The following is a 17613-nucleotide window of genomic DNA, read 5'->3' as shown; positions in this document are numbered from 1 at the left end:
TATGTAAATGATTTAACCAGACATGGCTCTCCAATTAGTTTTTCTTTAAGGAACAAAACCTAATAATTTTTCCAATATACACCTGATTGTGTCCAGTAATGGAATAATTATCTTCAGCATGAATGCAAATTGGACTGCAAGATTTGTATGTAGATCATGTTTTTCTGGTGACATATAGTATTTAGGGTGGACTGGAGATTGTATTGCTTGAAACTTTTCTCATGTAATTACATTATTACAGTGTTTAGTTTTCTTTTAGCATGCTAATAACAATAGTAAGTGACGGAGGTAATTTACCCAGTTTACAAGAGAGACATAGAAGCAGAGTTGCATTGGTAAAACTGAGCCTTCTAAATCTTGGTGATTTACTTTTAAAGTAAAAAATATTCTCTTAATGCTTGCTGCCACCAATAATATAACAAAATTAAGAATGGCCTCATAGAGTAATACTTTAGAAATTAAATTTACATCATGCACCATCATCCCAATTATATATGGAATAAATGTTTGGAAATTCTGGTCTCCGGCCAGAAACATCAAGAGGGAATGCGAGCAGGGGGGACTATTGCGGTGCACATTAAACATTTATATAAATTGAAAAAACAAAAGAGAAGAAATAAATAAAAAGAGATTTTATCGTTTATTAAAAATAAAAACATTTTGCAATGAAACATATCAATAACTCATGGGGAAGGTGTAGTATTTCAACTAGTTTCGCTTTTCAGCTTCTTCAGGAAATACATGCATCTAGAGATATATACATAAATCACAATTAGATCAATAAAACTGTATGAAGTAACCTTCAATGACGACACAGAAAAAATGGAGAAAAGAGCAATTGTACAATACATATCAAAATTTGGCAGAGTCTTACCCAGACGCCTTAGCCCCAGGGTAGCTCAGACATACCGGGGGGAGTCTCTAACAAAGTTATAAAAATGTATTTTATTGATATAATAACAACTTCCCAAATTACTACGTTTTAATAAAAGGACACTTACCTGTCCAAGGATCCAGCACTGTCCTCTTCCTAGCCAGTTCTTCATTGGATGTGGGAAGCTGGCTGTGACTCCCTGCGGCTTCACAATTGGCTTCCCACTGCACATGCATGAGTTGTGCTGAGCTTTATGAATTGACCCACATCCTCCTGAGGCCTGTTGCATGTCCCTGGAGGTTGGTGGGGAAGGGGTGGCAGGTTAAATCGGTATTAGCCCCCCCCCCCCAAAAACAAAACAAACTGAAGTATCAAGAATATTACAGGGAGCGGAGAGGATTACTTCCTTTTTTAGGGTGAAGTTACACTTTAAAGTATAATCATTTGGCCTTTTCATGATGTTCTTTTCTTTTTCACATTTATGTCTTGTTTTTGCATTAAACCATGAAGAACCTGTCTTTCTTGCCTTGTTAAATTAGATCTACTAAGTTTGGTATGCGACATTGAATCACTAAAACATTTTTATATCTTGCTGTAATATTATTGATAGGAGCAGCTATTAATAGTAATTCTGTTATGGTAGATGATCTAGTTTTTTCCTGGTTTGACACACTTTGTATTGATCAGGGATGGTGCAGAAACTGTTATTGTGTCCTTTTTTCAAACTCCAGTTTTTTTGACTGAGGTGAGAAGGGGTTATAACCCCTGTTAGGTGTTAAATGCCTTCCATAGGCATGCACACAGGGTATGCTGGATGTGCCTGGGCACACCCTTATCACCCTGTATGATGCAGATTTCCCCTGCTGAATGCCCCTACCCCGTGGCAGCTGAGGCTATAGAGAAAGAGACTGGGGAATCTCCGTCCTCAGTCCCTTTCTCTGCTAGTTCCCCAATACCCCTCAATGGGGCTCCTAACAAATTGTAAAAAAAAATAATAATAATATTGTAAAAAAAAATAAAAAATTATAAAAATAAAATAAAATTGTAAAAAATAATAACAAAATAAAATAATAAAAACAAACAACTACTGACACCATTCACTGCTCTACTGCATATGTGTGTTTGAGCTTTGGGGTGCACACTCCTTTTGATGCTGTCTGTATCCCATATAACCTTTCTCCTCTCCTTCTATGTAGTCACCAAGATAGATAGCAAGGGGAAATCTCTTTAACCACTTCAATACAGGGCACTTTCGCCCCCTTTCCTTCCCAGCCCAATTTTCAGCTTTCAGCGCTCTAGCGCTTTCAGTGACAATTGCGCGGTCATGCTACACTGTACCCAAATGAAATTTTTATCATTTTGTTCGCACAAATAGAGCTTTATTTTGGTGGTATTTATTCACGACTCCGTTTTTTATTTTTTGCGATATAAGCGCAAAAAAGCGGAAATTTGGAAAAAAAAACAATATTTTCTTTTTTCTACTTCAATAAAAATCCAATAAAATCAAATTTTGTCATAAATTTAAGCCAAAATGTATTCTGCTACATGTTTTTGGTAAAAAAAAATCCGTTAAGTGTATAATAATTGGTTTGTGTGATCACGGACATATGTACGCAAATGATCATGTACATATGTGTGCAGGTGATCACGTACATATGTGTGCAGATAATCATTGGGACATGTGATTTTAGTGGGACATATGTGGGGGACATGTTTTTATTATTAGGGACATGTGTTTTTATTATTTGGGGACATGTATGTTTTGGGGACATGTGTGGGGACATTGTGTTTATACTGTGTGATGTGTTTACTGTGTGGTGTGTTTACTGTGTACACTAGACTGGTGATCAGTGAGTAAAAAGCTGTAAAAAGCAGCCCATACTCACTGATCAGCAGCCGGCTGCAGCGATCTGCTCTCCTCTCCACAGCGATGACTTCTGTGTGAGGAGAGGAGGAGCCGATTGCCTAGCAACCGGCTGTTTGTTTACATCACATGATGGCCGTGATTGGACACGGCCGTCATGTGATCAGGAGGGCCAATCACAGAGCCCTCCTGCCGATCTGAGATGCGCCGTGTCCGGGTGACACGGGCGCATCGGGATCGCGCCGCTGCGCGGGCGCGCGCGCGCGCGATCCAGCTACTCCTGAATGACGTTCCTGAACGTCATATCAGGAGTAGGCGGCTCCCACCCGGCCGTATATGTGCATTGGCCGGGTGGGAAGTGGTTAAAAAAGAATACATACAGAATTAAAATCACCTTTAAAAGAGAGAAGATAGAGTAGAACTCTTTTTAGGCCGTTTATGCCGTCAGCTTGTTGTGGAGATTCCCCTACTCGCTCTATCAAGAAAAAAAACGTTTTGTGTTGGTTCTGCTTTAACTGTGCTTGTTCGTCTGGCAATGATTATTGCGTTGACTTAGCATCCCATTTTCAAAAGTGTAAAGTAACATTTCAGCTGAAATCTAAACATATATTTTGTGGTGGCAATATAGAAGCAGATGTTTTTCAGTAAGTTATCTATTCCTGACCGCACATTTGTGGACTTAAAAGAACATAAGAAATTAAGGTCATGGGCAGGGAATGAGCTGAAGGCCCAGACATAAAATCAAGCAAAGTCTTCTGTACTAGGCTCTAACAGCTTTATCACCCTGCCACAACTCTTCAGCTGCTCCAACTACAGATGAACAGAGGAGCCTGTGTAATGGAGAACAAGGTAAGCAGTGTTCTGTAAAAGGGGATGCTCTCCCACCGTATGTCACCTGGATTACTTACAAAATCCTCATCTGGCTACCAGCATAACAGGCCGAATAGAAACAAGATGTTCATGCAAAGGAACATTTCTTCTTTATTTTTTTTTCTCTAATAGATGAGACACCTTGTTCATGGTAAGGCTATAAAATATGGATTCACTAATGTGAGATGTGAACAAGGAGATTACTAGATCTGGAGAACACAAGATGATGGTAAATAGACCACCATGATGTCAATTTAGATGAACTAAATGATTACAATCGAAAAATATTGTATTCTGGTAATTGCATCGGCTTAATGGCCTGCGATGATATTCAGTATATGAATATATTTCTTTTTTAATTTCACATGCTTTTATTTATATTAGTCCTCACATTAACATGCAGGTGAAGTTGTCCAGCAAAAAAGACACTTATGGGTTGGGATAAACCATTTGGCTCTGCCGGGTGCCTGTTTATCCATATGGTTTAAACTTTTTCTTTATTGCTCATTGAGGGACAGAGGAAATTAAGACATTTTTATACAGTTGGTTTATACTGCTGCTCCTAGGAGGTTGTGACGTTGGCAAACGAACATTAAGCCAGTTCATATATACCCCACCTCCAACCATCATGCCTCAGTTTTTTGCTAGTGTCTGAGGAGGTTTGTTATATCTAGATTTTTGCTAGCATTTTTTTCTTTAACTAAGATACTCGATGCACCCTAAATATTATTTCTATTATGCTGCTAGAGCTAGCTATCCACTTTGAATAGACTTAATATTGCTACCTCACAATATATATATATATATATATATACATATATATATATATTTTTTATATTTTTAACTAATCTGTAAGAAGATAATTCTTCCCAATGACCATTTTTTCCACGAACCATTACACCAATGTATCGTGAATTGTAGACATAGTCATTTTTACCATGGTTTTCCCGAGATCCGAAGGTTATTTCAAGGGTTCTTCTGTGTTTAAAAGGTTGAAAAAAGTCGGGTGTAGTGCATCAAATGTGGAAAGGGAGACCCTCTGCTGCACCTGTTCTGCCCAAACCAGCATACTGACTTCAAGTCATTTTTCTGATTAATACTGTAGCCTATTGTACATTCCTTTGGTGCTATATGACCCAGTCCACTACTCTTCTTCTTTCTTTGTGACCATCAGCTCCTTTAGGTTGGCAGTGGAGAGGGAGTGCACAGCCATTGTCAAAGGGCTGCAATTTAACAGTAGCAGTGTGACTATTGTAGGCAGCTAAAAATAAATATTTTTCTGTTAAGCAAAATACCAGTACAATAAACAGCATAGACTCTTCAAATTGTTAAAGTCTTGTCCCTGCATGACATGACTGTATAATTACATTTATGCTGGTACCGCAGATGACTATACTGATAAAATTGCAGTCAACTGCCAATATTATTTTTTTAAAGTTACCTATGTTTATTCTCATGTATCATTGCCAAAACATACTCCTTACCTTGCATAGCTGGATGTTCAACACATTTGGAAGAAACTTGATATAACAGAGCTCCAGGGATGGTAAAATAATGTAGCAAGTCTAAGTGATAATTTAGTTATGCAGTGGGATCCATCCAGTGTCTGGATATGCGCACCATAGCATTTGTAGTTAAGGTGAAGAAAAGTGGTTGGCCTTGTTAAGTACCTAGATTTGACCTATTTCTGTAACATTAACAAAATGTGATGATAAAAGCCTAAAACGTTTAAATATTGTACATTGCATTCTCAAAAATAGTTACCCTTTAATAATTATATGAATAGTTTTATAGGTTTTTAATGACCTTTCACAGATTTGTTGCAAATGTAATATTATTGTAACCCTTTTGTAAATTGTTTGAAGTGGAACTCCAAGAGCAGGACGTTAAATCCAGGTTGAAATTTGTATATATGTAATCTATTTTACCAGCCCAAGAATTTATATTTTGTTCAGCTGGTCCTGTTATTCACACAACCTTTTCCAATACATAGTTGGGAAGATCAATCTGCTACTTCTTTGTTTAGCTGTACTGCCGTCTGAAGCTGGCCATAGATGGTTAGAATTGCGAATTAAATCTCTTAGTAAAAGAATGCTGTGAGAAAGTTTGTTCATTTTTCATTTCATTAGTGGGGCAAAACCACATTCACTTTTGAGTGCAGTGACGAGAAAAAATTCAAAGGAGCAAGAAGGATTTTTTTCCCGAACTATGGGGTTGATTTACTAAAACTGGAGAATGCAAAATATGGTGCAGCTCTGCATAGTAACCAACCAGCTTCCAGGTTTTTTTGTTAAAGCTTGACCACTTGCCGCAATCCACTGTAGCTAGCTGCCATAACCCTGGTATTTCCAGCAATGGTGGGCGGTCCTCTTTAAGACAAAAGTGGTCTCTGCAGCGGATTCGCCAATAGATCACTTTTAACAGGGGCAAGAGAGTGCCCGCCCCCCTCCCGCCGTGCTTTAGTCATCTCCGCATCTTAATGGAGCCGCTGGAGATGATCTGATCTGTTCCCCTGAGAGGCCCGGAGCTGAGTGAGGGAAAGATTGCCCCAACTCAGCTCCATAACATTGGTTGACGGAAGCGATGTCAAATGTCACTTCCACCCAATGGTCAAAGTGGAAATTAAAAAAAAAAAGACTTTGTTTTTTTATTGCATTCAAGTGTAAATGTGAGATCTGAGGTATTTTTGACCACAAATCTCACATTTAAGAGTTCCTGTCATGTTTTTTTCTATTAAAAGGCATGTTTACATTCCTTTTAATAGGAATAAAGGTGACCCAACTTTTTTTTTTTAAAGGACAGTGTAAAAATAAAAAATAAAAAGTAAAATAAATAAAAAAAAACATTTTTTTTTTTAAAGCGCCCTGTCCCACCAAACTCACACACAGAAGCAAACGCATACGTAAGTCGTGCATATAAAAACGTTGTTCAAACCACACATGTGAGGTATTGCCGTGATCACGAGAGCAATAATTCTAGCACTAGACCTCCTCTATAACTCAGAACTGGTAACCTGTAGAAATGTTTAACCGCCGCCAATGGAGATTTTTAAGTGCCAAATTTGTCGCCACTCCACAACTTTTTTGAAGCATGACATGTTGGGTATCAATTTACTCTGCGTAATATTATCTTTCACATTAAAGAAAAAGAAATGGGCTAACTTTACTGTGTCTTATTTTTTCATTCAAAAAAATTTATTTTTCCCAAAAAATTGCGCTTGTAAGACCGATGTGCAAAAACAGTGTGACATAAAGTATTGCAATGACCGCCATTTTATTCTCTAGGGTGTTTGAAAAAAAATATATAATGTTTGGAGATTCTAATTAATTTTCTAGCAAAAAATGATTTTAACTTGTAAACAGCAGATGTGAAAAAGAGGCTCGACCCTTAAGTGATTAATTGAACAAGATGAAGTTAGAAGCCGATTGGCTACCATGCATAGCTGCACCAGATTTTGCACTCTCCCGTTTTAATAAATCAACCCCAATGTGTGTGGTTTTCGTTCAGTAAAGTCCATTAATTCCAAAATCAAATGTTAAAAGCAAATGCTCTTTCTATTGACATTCAAAAGTTCTGAGAATTTTTGTACATTTTTCCTAAAACTTTTCCTGAGAATTTACTTTCAAAATTGTATTCATATTCTATGGCCTGCTTGAGTTAACTCCCTCCTTATTGGACAAAGGTGAGGATGATGATTCATTATCCAATGAGGATGGAGATCAGACATAGGAGGCTTTAAAGTGATATAAGTAAATATAGTTGTCAACTGGGCTTTCAGCTAGCATTGTGTAAATCATTGGAATGGCTTAACATAATTAGAAACTTAAACAGGGGAGGTCTAGAGTTTGCCATTACTGAACTCCCCTTCTGAAAATAGTACTTTATTAGCTCCTGTGTTGATCCCATGGCTTTACTTTCTAAAACACTGACCTAGAACAATTATGCAAGTTAGGAGCTTTGACTTTACTTTGACGTCCCTATGTGTTTCTTCTTCAGCCAGTGTCTCAGAACAAATTGAAGCCCGAGTCAGGAAAGTAGCATTTAAAGGGGAAATCAATAGTGGTGACCCCTGTAGTATTTTTTAGCATATGTTTACATGGACTTCAGCTTTAAGGCTGAGATTTTTCCATTGTTATTATTTCATTATGGGATCAATACATACAACTGTATGTCATATCACAAAACACCCCAAAGAATACATTTGGTCTAAATAGGAAAAGAACGTCAATGTAACTATTTAGGCAAGGTAAATATTCTTACCAAGTATATGCAATGCAAAATGCCAGTTGGTAAGGCCAGTTTATTAAAACTGGAGAAAACACCTTATTGTTGTTAATAGAGACCTATTAGGGTCCCATTGCAGCTCAAGTAAAAAAAAAAAAAATAGAGCAACATTGGCTAGTTGCTATTGATCGTATATTCAGTTCTAGTTTCCTCTAGTTTTATTAACTGCCCTACAGTAACGAAATTCACATACCCACTCAGGACTTTTATTGAGAACTCAGATTATTCCATTTGGGCAGACAGTGTAGTGAATTTACTAAAGGCAACTAAACTGACTTTGCAAAGGCAGTTGCACTCTGCAGGGGCATCTGCTCCGGGAACTTACTAAGCAAGGTGGAAGCTCTGCTGACCTCCATCGTCCAGTCATGTGTAAAAATGCTGTTTTTGGGTTTTGTTAATTTTATTTGCATATGTTTGGGTATTCTTTGCAAAGTGAAACTTCCTCTCATTTACTAAGCTCTAGAGCAGGGGTCTCAAATTGGCAGCCCTCCAGCTGTTGCGCAACTACAAGTCCCATCATGACTCTGCATGCGGGAGTCATGCTTGCAACTGTCAGCCTTGCAATGCCTCACGGGACTTGTAGTTTTGCAATAGCTGGAGGGCCGCCAGTTTGAGACCCTTGCTCTAGAGCAACTGCAGTTGCACAGTGCACTGTCTATTTGCCTTTAGTAAATCAATCCCAGTGTGTGTTGAGCATGCCATCTTATTCTTACTTAAAGCTGAACTGAGTTTCCATTCCCAGGAGTACTTACCATAACGTACATGCTTACTCCAGCTATAGTAATCTCTGTCAATGATAGAAGGTCCATGCTCCTCATTGCCACATCTGCCTTGTGCTCTGCCTCTTCTTCTAATTAATTATGATCCTATGGAGGGGATATTGTATTGGTGTCAGATTGAAATGATAATCTTCTTATGTTCTTTCTAGCCCTGATGTAGGCCCCCAAAACACATTGGATATTTCTTGACCTGTACTCTTGACCTTTAATGGAATAAAGTTGTATCTGGACCTCTTAGCAGTGGCATAGTGCTTAAATGTCAACCCTTCTTACATTTCACTACAAGCCAAGGAGGCTATGGAGATCCTCTGGGGTGTAGAAGCCACCTGCCCAGGAACCAGATCATTTATACCAACATTAATACCTTAAGATAACAATGACAGTAAAATAAACCTATGGGTTCAGCGCTATCTTTCAACTTTTCTGTACTCTTCTATATTGGCATCTTCTTTCTTTGCCCATTGGGTGGTTACTGATGATGTAACTCTCATACATGTGCACTGAAGTTACATCTATCTATTAGATCTATCATCAGGCTCCTACAGCGTGCACTGGCTGTTGTGAAAAACAACTAGTAGCCAGGTTAATTATTTTTTTTTAGCAGACGAGATATACATAGTCTTAGGTATGCCAAAAAACGTGGTGACCAGTAATCAGCTCTGTTGTAATAATCTGAGATTGTATATACATCATCTGGAAATTTTCCAGGCTATCAGATTGATGTCCGATAGTCAGTGCATGTTGGTTGGAAACGTTTCCATTTATACACACTCAGACTATGGCATGAATTATTATAGTTTAATTCACTGTATAACTATTTGACTTTACTGTATGTATGGGTATCTTTTAGAGTATATGCTATATATTTATTGATTATCTGTAGTTATTGTTTCAAATGTGATAAATAATGTACTTTTATCCAGATCATATTGTAGGCTGCTTTGCACTTTAACTGACATCTAGTGATGGCATAAACTTTACAGAAGAATGAAAAAAAGACATCTAGTGTCTAAGATAATATATATAGTCAATTATTAACTAGTAAAGACTGTAAAGAGCTATCTTTCTTTTATGGCATGTCATAGAACAGATCCATTGTATGTAAGCAAGTCATTTTAAGAATTTGATTAGTATTAGATGTCAGTGTTGTGGAATCTACAGGGACATCTACCCTGTTTCCCCGAAAATAACACCTAGCATGATTGTTGGTGATGGCTGCAATATAAGCCCTACCCCCCAAATAAGCCCTAGTTAACGTCCTTGTAGGTCTTATTTTCAGGGTAAGGCTTATTTTTGGGGAAACAGGGTATATCTGTATCATTGTGATTAAACGGATACTCTGGTAGTAGTTTAGAAAAGACAAATGTTCTATACAGCCAGCATTTGGGGTAGAAATAATGATAATCACAGTTCAAATCTGAATTAAGGAAAATAAACTGCAGCACATTTTAAACAAGCACAGTTTTCTCAAACCCATCTCCATTTCTAACTATTTTTTGGCTGCTTTAATTTATATTATTTTATTGTTGTTGCCCTTGTAGGACAGCTTTCCCCACTTCAAAACAAAACAAAAAAAAAAACATTTTCTGGAGTTCAAAAGTATAAAAGCTATGTGAAGGTTTTACTCATTTTCCAAAATCACATTAGTGATGCTGTTATCATGAACTTGAGCCACAGTTAATGAAAATAATGTGTTTGTATGAGGGAACTGTTTCCACAGCCACAGAAACCACATTGACTTGCTCTTGTGATCAAAGCTGTCAAGTGATAGCCTAATCATGGGGCTATAAAGGGAAACTGAGCCCCTAGGGTTGTAAAAATTGAAATGTCTAAATAATATAATTTTTTGTGGGATTAGAAAAAGTGGTGTGGATCAGAGACTAGACATGGGTTGTGGGTGAGTTTCTGGTGCAGAGGCAGTGGAAGTCCTTGTCATTCTCTAGAACTTTAGTAATGCTTTCCTCAGAGCAAAAATTATATGAACTTTACTGAATAGAACACTGATATCTAATAATGGTGTACTACTAACACTAATGGTGACCTCATACCCAGCATGGTTGGACTGAACAGTGCCCGAGTTTGATTGTCCACCATCCCCTCTCTCCTGCTGGTCTGCCTTCACACAGGGCTATAAGCAAGTGTTCCTGGTCACACTTACATTACTGCCTCTGCCAACCAGTGATCCCTGCTTCTGTGCTCAGTCATCTATGGAAATTTCTGTGCTTAGGCACAGTTTTTCTTCTCACATTGAGGTAAACTGTACCGCCTACCGACTACAAGTGAACCGTCTCCAGAACACCTCTTTTGAGTGGTCCCAGGTATGGTTCAGAGCATTTGCACTACACACGCTAACCGGACCAAGGGGGTGAAGCATACCCAAGGCTGTGTGAGTGTATCCTAAGGTGCATATTTATGAAGTAGTGAATCTGACATCCATCAAAGTTGAATCTTCCAGGTGTATGTGTTTTAACTGACAGTGAGGGATTCACCACCAATGAATGTTTAGTAATAGTCAAATTTACTACTTTATACATTGGCCCTAAGTATTGTGCTTTGCTCTAGATGTGCCAGTTGAATTGCTGAAAAGAGGAATCCAATATTTTTATTTTACACAATCTGTTCTCATATATTTTAAAGTCTGCATTCATTATTTTTATATCTTTCCTTTATAGGAATGTCCTGAGACATGCGACTCCTAGCCCATGCCCAATGAGTTGCCTCAGATACCCATCCTGTTTTAAAAATACTGTTATTTTTGTTTTACAAATAGGTTAAATAGGTTTTATGGTCTTTTCTAAAGTAATCATATGTTTTTAATAAAAAAAATAAAAATAAGATGTAGCTAGCACTTTAGAAGAGTGAGAAACATGTGCGGGAATTATGTATATCTGCATCATTCATTCTGGGTTTGGAAACTTCTTGGTTATTGTTTTCCAAGAAATCTGCATGCAGAGTGTTATAAAACCAATACAGCAATGTTCATAACAGCGGCAGCCCACCTAATAAACAGGGGTCATAACTAAACTAGTATCAGTAGACATCCTCAACTTAGCAAGATACTGATATGGCTAGGGGTGGCTGAGGACAGCTTTGACAAGTGCCGCAGCAGACTGACAGAACATGTGCAGAACACAGAAATGTGAACCTATTTCTCGGTTCTGGAGCTAAAAATAATTAGTGCTTGTATTTTTAGCGAGACAAGAAAAGCAAAATCTGTGTTTGTCTGTGGCCTCATGGGCATAGCCTCCTTCCTGCCTGATAACTAGATGGATTTATGAACGTGTTTGTTTTATCTTGTTTTATCTTCCAGCCTTGTACAATCATTATATAATGGACAGAGCGTTTGGTTACTGACCTTTGGTTTACTGGGGCACCCTGCAATGCTCCCATCGCTGTAAATATTTGATTGCTGTTTTGTATAGTTCTAATTTATGACACAAATGACTGCAGATAGGTTTAGATGGAAACCAGTGTCTGGCCTAAATAACTCTATATTATTGTTCACAGGATAACTACTTTAATATGGCCATACATGGCTTGACTTTCTGACAAATCCTTCTAAATAAACTGAAATTTAAGCTGTTGGCGGCCCTGTCTGCACCACCCAGCTCGATAAAAGTTAATTTAACAATCTACTTAGCGGGGTGAAAAATTCTTAGCCGAACAGTGACCAATCAGATGTAGCCTCTTTGCGTATTCAGACAGCTTTAGGTGCTGCGGCTCTCTGAATCTCATAGTCAGCAGGAGAGGTTCTGTTTAGTGTGGTTGGAGGAAGCCATTGATTTTTTGTTCACCCTACCTGAACATTTTGCAGGAACTGATTTGTGAGAAATGGCTAGCCTTAAACCTAGTGCCCATGGACCAAATGTCGGGCGGCATCGACATTTAGTCCATGTGTACGACTGGCGATCTGACAGAAGCAGGCTTCTGTAGAAGGTCGGAAAAAGGTCTGCTGACCTGCTCCCGATTAGTGCTCTCAGGCAATGGCTGAGAACGATGACGGGAGTGTTCTGGTGGGAGGCCATCACCCTGTCAGAACACAATAGCACAGCAGGGGAGATTGCTATACTAACGCTGGATTGTTGGTACAGCGACTCCGACCTTAGCTGTTAGTTTTTTTTGTTCAACCCGCTGGGTTGAATGAAACAAAATTAGCAGGGTGTATGAGGCTTTAGGTTAACTGAAATCTGATTGGTTGTCATTTGCACTCCATATTAACAGTTATCATAGAAAACTATGTACTAGAAAAGCAGAATATAATTTTGGTTAAAAGTAGAGATGGAAGATATCAATGTAGAATTTTTTTATGAAAATGTGTAAAAAACATAGTTAAAGTGGGAGTAAACCCAGTTTTAAAAAACACATTCCCGGGATGCCGGAAATGCTAACTTTCACATTGGTTGTGCTCTCAACCAAACTTTCAAACCATCCAATGGCTGGTGTCATAACTGATCACATGTGCAGCATTATGGCAGTTGAAGAATTATTAGAGACCAATATGGCAGCCTCCTTGACTGAATACGATAGAAGGGTTTACTTCCACTTTAACTGCTTATATAATTGCGTACAGTGAAAGGTGATTAGCCTTGTACTGTGTGTGATGATGCTGAGGGACTGTCCACAGCCCAGAGCACCAGAAGGAGAGGAGCAGAGCGTGACAGTTGGTCAAAGCCGGGTTAGGCTATGTTTCCACTATTGCGTCCCCAAAGTCACGCAATTTTGCCGCAGTTTTTTTCACCTCAAGTCGCATCAAAATGGGACCAAATAGTGCAGGGACTACTTTGAAGTCGCTGCGTCCTCAGGTCGCACAGATATGAACGGTACTCATTGGAAATCATGGGGTACGACTTGTCATGTGACTTTTCAGTCCTAAATCGTATGAAAAGTTGCACTAGTGTAAACCTAGCCTTAAGGTAAATAATACAGTTTCTTCAGCTTCCCCTAGATCTAAGGAGCATTTTACCCTTGCAGTGTGGGTTGATTTTGTCTAAGTATTATAGTCAGGCTTGAGGGTTGCATTCACACCTTCTGGGAATGAGGTGAGAAATGCATGTTTCTGCCTGTGTTTCCAGAAATGCAAGAAAATCTTGGCAAAACGTGTATCGCGCTTGCGGTGCTATTATTTTCTAATGACACCCTAAATGCAAGTATGCAGGCCTGCGACAAAACACTCAATGCAAAATGTGCTTGGCTCAGTGCCAAAAAGGGTACATGAGCTACTTTGTTGCATTTGTCAAGTGTATGGGCTGTCCTAGGCTCTCACATGACAAGCGTGACAAAAAAAAGGGTAAAAAATCTGCAATGTGTCGCACAGGTGTGAATGCAGCGCTGTCGCAATTTGAATGCCAAATGCGCGATCATGCAATACTTTACCCAAACAAATTGGGCATATTTTTTTATATGTGAATGGCCATGGAGTACATACCTGGTCATCCACATGCTGGGGGGCTTACCTGGTTGTCCTGGCAGATTCCATGGTGGTCCAGTGGGCTTAAACAATTGATAAACAATCAGCGCAGACCCCCCAGTCAGGAGAGCCGCTGATTGGCTCTCTTCTACTCATGTCTGTCAGACACGAGTGAGGAAAAGCCAATCAACGGCTCTTCCTGTTTACATCATGATCAGCCATGATCGTGAATGATGTAGCGGTGTGTCAGATTGACACACTGCACCACCGATCGTGGCGATCCGCACCCCCATGGGTGCGTGAGGGCTGTTATCCTGCTGGTTTAAAAAAATGACGCCATAATTTTGCTATAGGCTGGGTGGTAAATGGTTAAAGATGAATTCTCGATATTGGATAATTTGACACAGTTACCTTAATTCGGCTTGGACCAATGTAACTATGTACACACTATACCTGGCTGATGCACCTGGAAGCAGAAAATCATTGAAGTAGAAACTGCTACCTCAGTGATCTCTTCTTGCTTCGGGGGCCGTACTGAGCATCCAGCCTGATGCATTGTGAACACAGGAGGTTGGCCGCTTGGCACAGGTGCCATTTAGAGAATTTACACATTTTTTGAATGATTGCAAGGCATTCTCTGATTGGACGAAGTGGAGAGGCAGGGTGCTGACGTCACTCTCTAAACCTCATTTAATCAGAGAACATTATATGTATTTTTTATATAATTATATAGTTAATATATTTGTCATAAATTGATATATTTATATATTGAATATATGTAATTATATATTGAATTTTTGATTGTGCTTGTCTGTATGTTTGACACATCTCCAAATATGTGAACTCCAAATTTAGCAAATATCGTCTACATACAAAAGGCATGTGCCTTCTTCCTTGAATCTTGGTGTAATTTGTATATTTATTCCTGATCTGTGCAGTAATCCAGTGTGAAACTTTGTCTCTGTACATGAGCTTGTCTTGTCTCCACCCACTCCTGTAATCATCCTGCTGTACACTTTTATGGAGGGTACATCATTTTAGATCTGCTGTGTAAATAGCCAGCCCATACTCAAATTACTACTCAATGTGAGGTCTGCCATTCCATAATGGGTCCATAGGTGCAGGACCCTATTTGCCATGCCTCAGTGCCCCCTGGGTTTTCCAGGTTGAGTGTAGCACTTTTTGGTGCTCCTGTTTACAATTGGCTCTTCTATCCAGCACAACATACGTTACCTCCAAAGTTGGGCGGAAAGGCAAAAAGTTCTGAGACTCTGTTTTTAAACCAAACATGAATGTTCTTTGATACACCAATGAATGACTACAAGGTTACTGCTTATATCCCTGGTGAAGGAGCCACATAGTATCTGAAACGTGTTGGGTGGAGGAGGCCAGATTGTATCATCATCTTGCTGTTTCAGTTGGTGTATATTCAGTTGTTCATATCATGTATATTTCATGTTTCTTATCTTTTGCTGATGTTTCATAATAAATATCTGGCTTTATCAATTTATCTGTTATGTGTTTGAAGTGCCTATAAAGTTCCACAACTGGGGAACCTCTATGTCTACATTCGTATGTAGGGATGTGGCACATTCTGGAGTCTAATCACCGATACCCCCAGAATTTTCTGCAGGCAGCCTTTAGTGGGTGGAGTCTGCCAGGTCCCTCCTACAGCTCTGCTCTCTGCACAGGCTAAATACAGCCAAGTGATGATGTCACCACTATGTTTACAAGGTAATATCCGGGGTTACAAGGGTATTTGGTGCACACAAATTGGAGTTATATTCTTTGTGCATATTGAGATATATATTTAAAGTTTTTGTTTTTGTTTTTACTCAAAGTTCAGTTAAGAAAAACGTCACTTATTTGCATTTATGGCCTATACATTTGCGTTTCTATCAAGTTCCATATAGGCCTCGTTATGAAATGAATGTTGGTAAATATATGGCAGTCATTTTAGCCACTTACCTTTTTCCCATTAGGTAACCCTTTAACCACCAGCCTCTAGTAAAACCAGCATAAAATGTAACCCATGTGTGACAACAGCAGTGCGTCTTTGCTTGCACATAGTGTATGTAGATTCTCTAATGTGAAAGAATGAAAAAAATGAATAATGGATGATGTATCTTGTCACTTGATATGGGCAGAGAGGTATGACATTGTTTTATTGTTTTGAACACTGTTTTTGTTACCTAGGTAAGGTGCTGCCTTGCACAAATCCCTTGAGCCTAAAGTAATGCGCAGAGTTTGCAGTAAGGAAACTAGAATAGCTTGTCATTCTTGTATCTCATGAGCTTTAGAGGAGTAGTACTACTCTGGGTTTTATTCCTTTAACAGATTATTGTATTTAATTATTATTTTTTTAATACTAAAACTGCCTATTTTGTAATGCGTTCATGTCATACTAGGTAACATGTATTGCATTTAATCTGAGGTGTAATAAAGCATGCTTGGCACTGTAAGCACGATAAAGTATATGGCACAACAGTGTCAAAGCACATGAAACTGTGACATCATTGATAATTTCCATATGATATCCTTGAACACAGCAATATGGTGCATTTCATGTTCAGCTGCTGATTGTAGGAACTGCTAAATCAATTATACTGGTCAAATTCCTGCAGCCGCGATAACAGAGACAAAAGTGTTTTGTTTCCGTTTGACAAAAGAACCACCATATTTTATTTCTCCTAGAAATTTTGATTTGTGTTTACAGGACTTCCCATGATGCGGACAGCAAGAATGGAGGTATCCTGTAAATAAAAGTTATACCATTTACATGTTACATCTTGTCTACTTCTATGGAGCTGATTTAAAATGATTGTAAAAGGAGAAAAAAATATATATATATTTTTTTAAAATAACAAACAGGTTATATTTACCTGCTCTCTGCAATGGTTTTGCACAGAGCAGACCCAATTCTCCTCTACTGGGGTACCCCACCGGTGCTCCTGGCTTCTCCCCCTTATGAGTGCCCCCATACCAAGCAGTTGTACGGACTGGATCCCAAGCCAGGTTCTGTGTGTTCACACAGAGAGTGGCTTAGCCCCGCTCCCCGCTCTCTCCTCACATGCTGTGATTGACAGCAGCAGAAACCAATGGCTCACACTGCTGCCTCCATGTACAGTGAGGAGAGAGTGGCTGAACTCGGACACAGCACTGGATCAAGATGGGTTCAGGTAAGTATAAGGGGAGGCTGGGGGGGGGGGGGGGGTGCTGCACACAGAAGGCTTTTTTCCCTTATTGCATAGAATGTATTAAGGCAGGGGTGTCCAAACTTTTTTCAAAGAGGGCCAGATTTGGTGAAGTGAACATGTGTGAGGGCTGTCCATTTTGCCTGACATTCTTTGAACCATTAAAATTCGGTCTAAGTGTGTTTGTCTGAGCACTAATACACTGAATTTTTCTTGCCTTTGTGGCTGTGTGCGGTGAAGAGATGAGCTTGGGCGTGTTTTTTATATATATATATATATATATATATATATATATATATATATATATATATATCTTTTGTGGTCCACAACAAATCCCTGAG

At 38.9% G+C, this 17613-nt stretch overlaps 1 protein-coding gene across 4 annotated transcripts in view; it reads left to right on the top strand.

Moving 5' to 3' along the window:
* HIVEP2 (HIVEP zinc finger 2) overlaps positions 1–17613 on the top strand; it is a 304484-nt gene that overhangs the window by 98744 nt on the left and 188127 nt on the right. The gene's annotated exons all lie outside the window — the stretch shown is intronic.

Source organism: Lithobates pipiens, unplaced genomic scaffold (genome assembly GCF_037356315.1).
Source record: "Lithobates pipiens isolate NorthernLeopardFrog02 unplaced genomic scaffold, aLitPip1_a1.2 Scaffold_18, whole genome shotgun sequence".
NCBI classification, from domain to species: domain Eukaryota; kingdom Metazoa; phylum Chordata; class Amphibia; order Anura; family Ranidae; genus Lithobates; species Lithobates pipiens.
The sequence above is the reverse complement of the archived record's forward strand: the minus strand, read 5'-3'. Positions and strand labels throughout refer to the sequence as shown.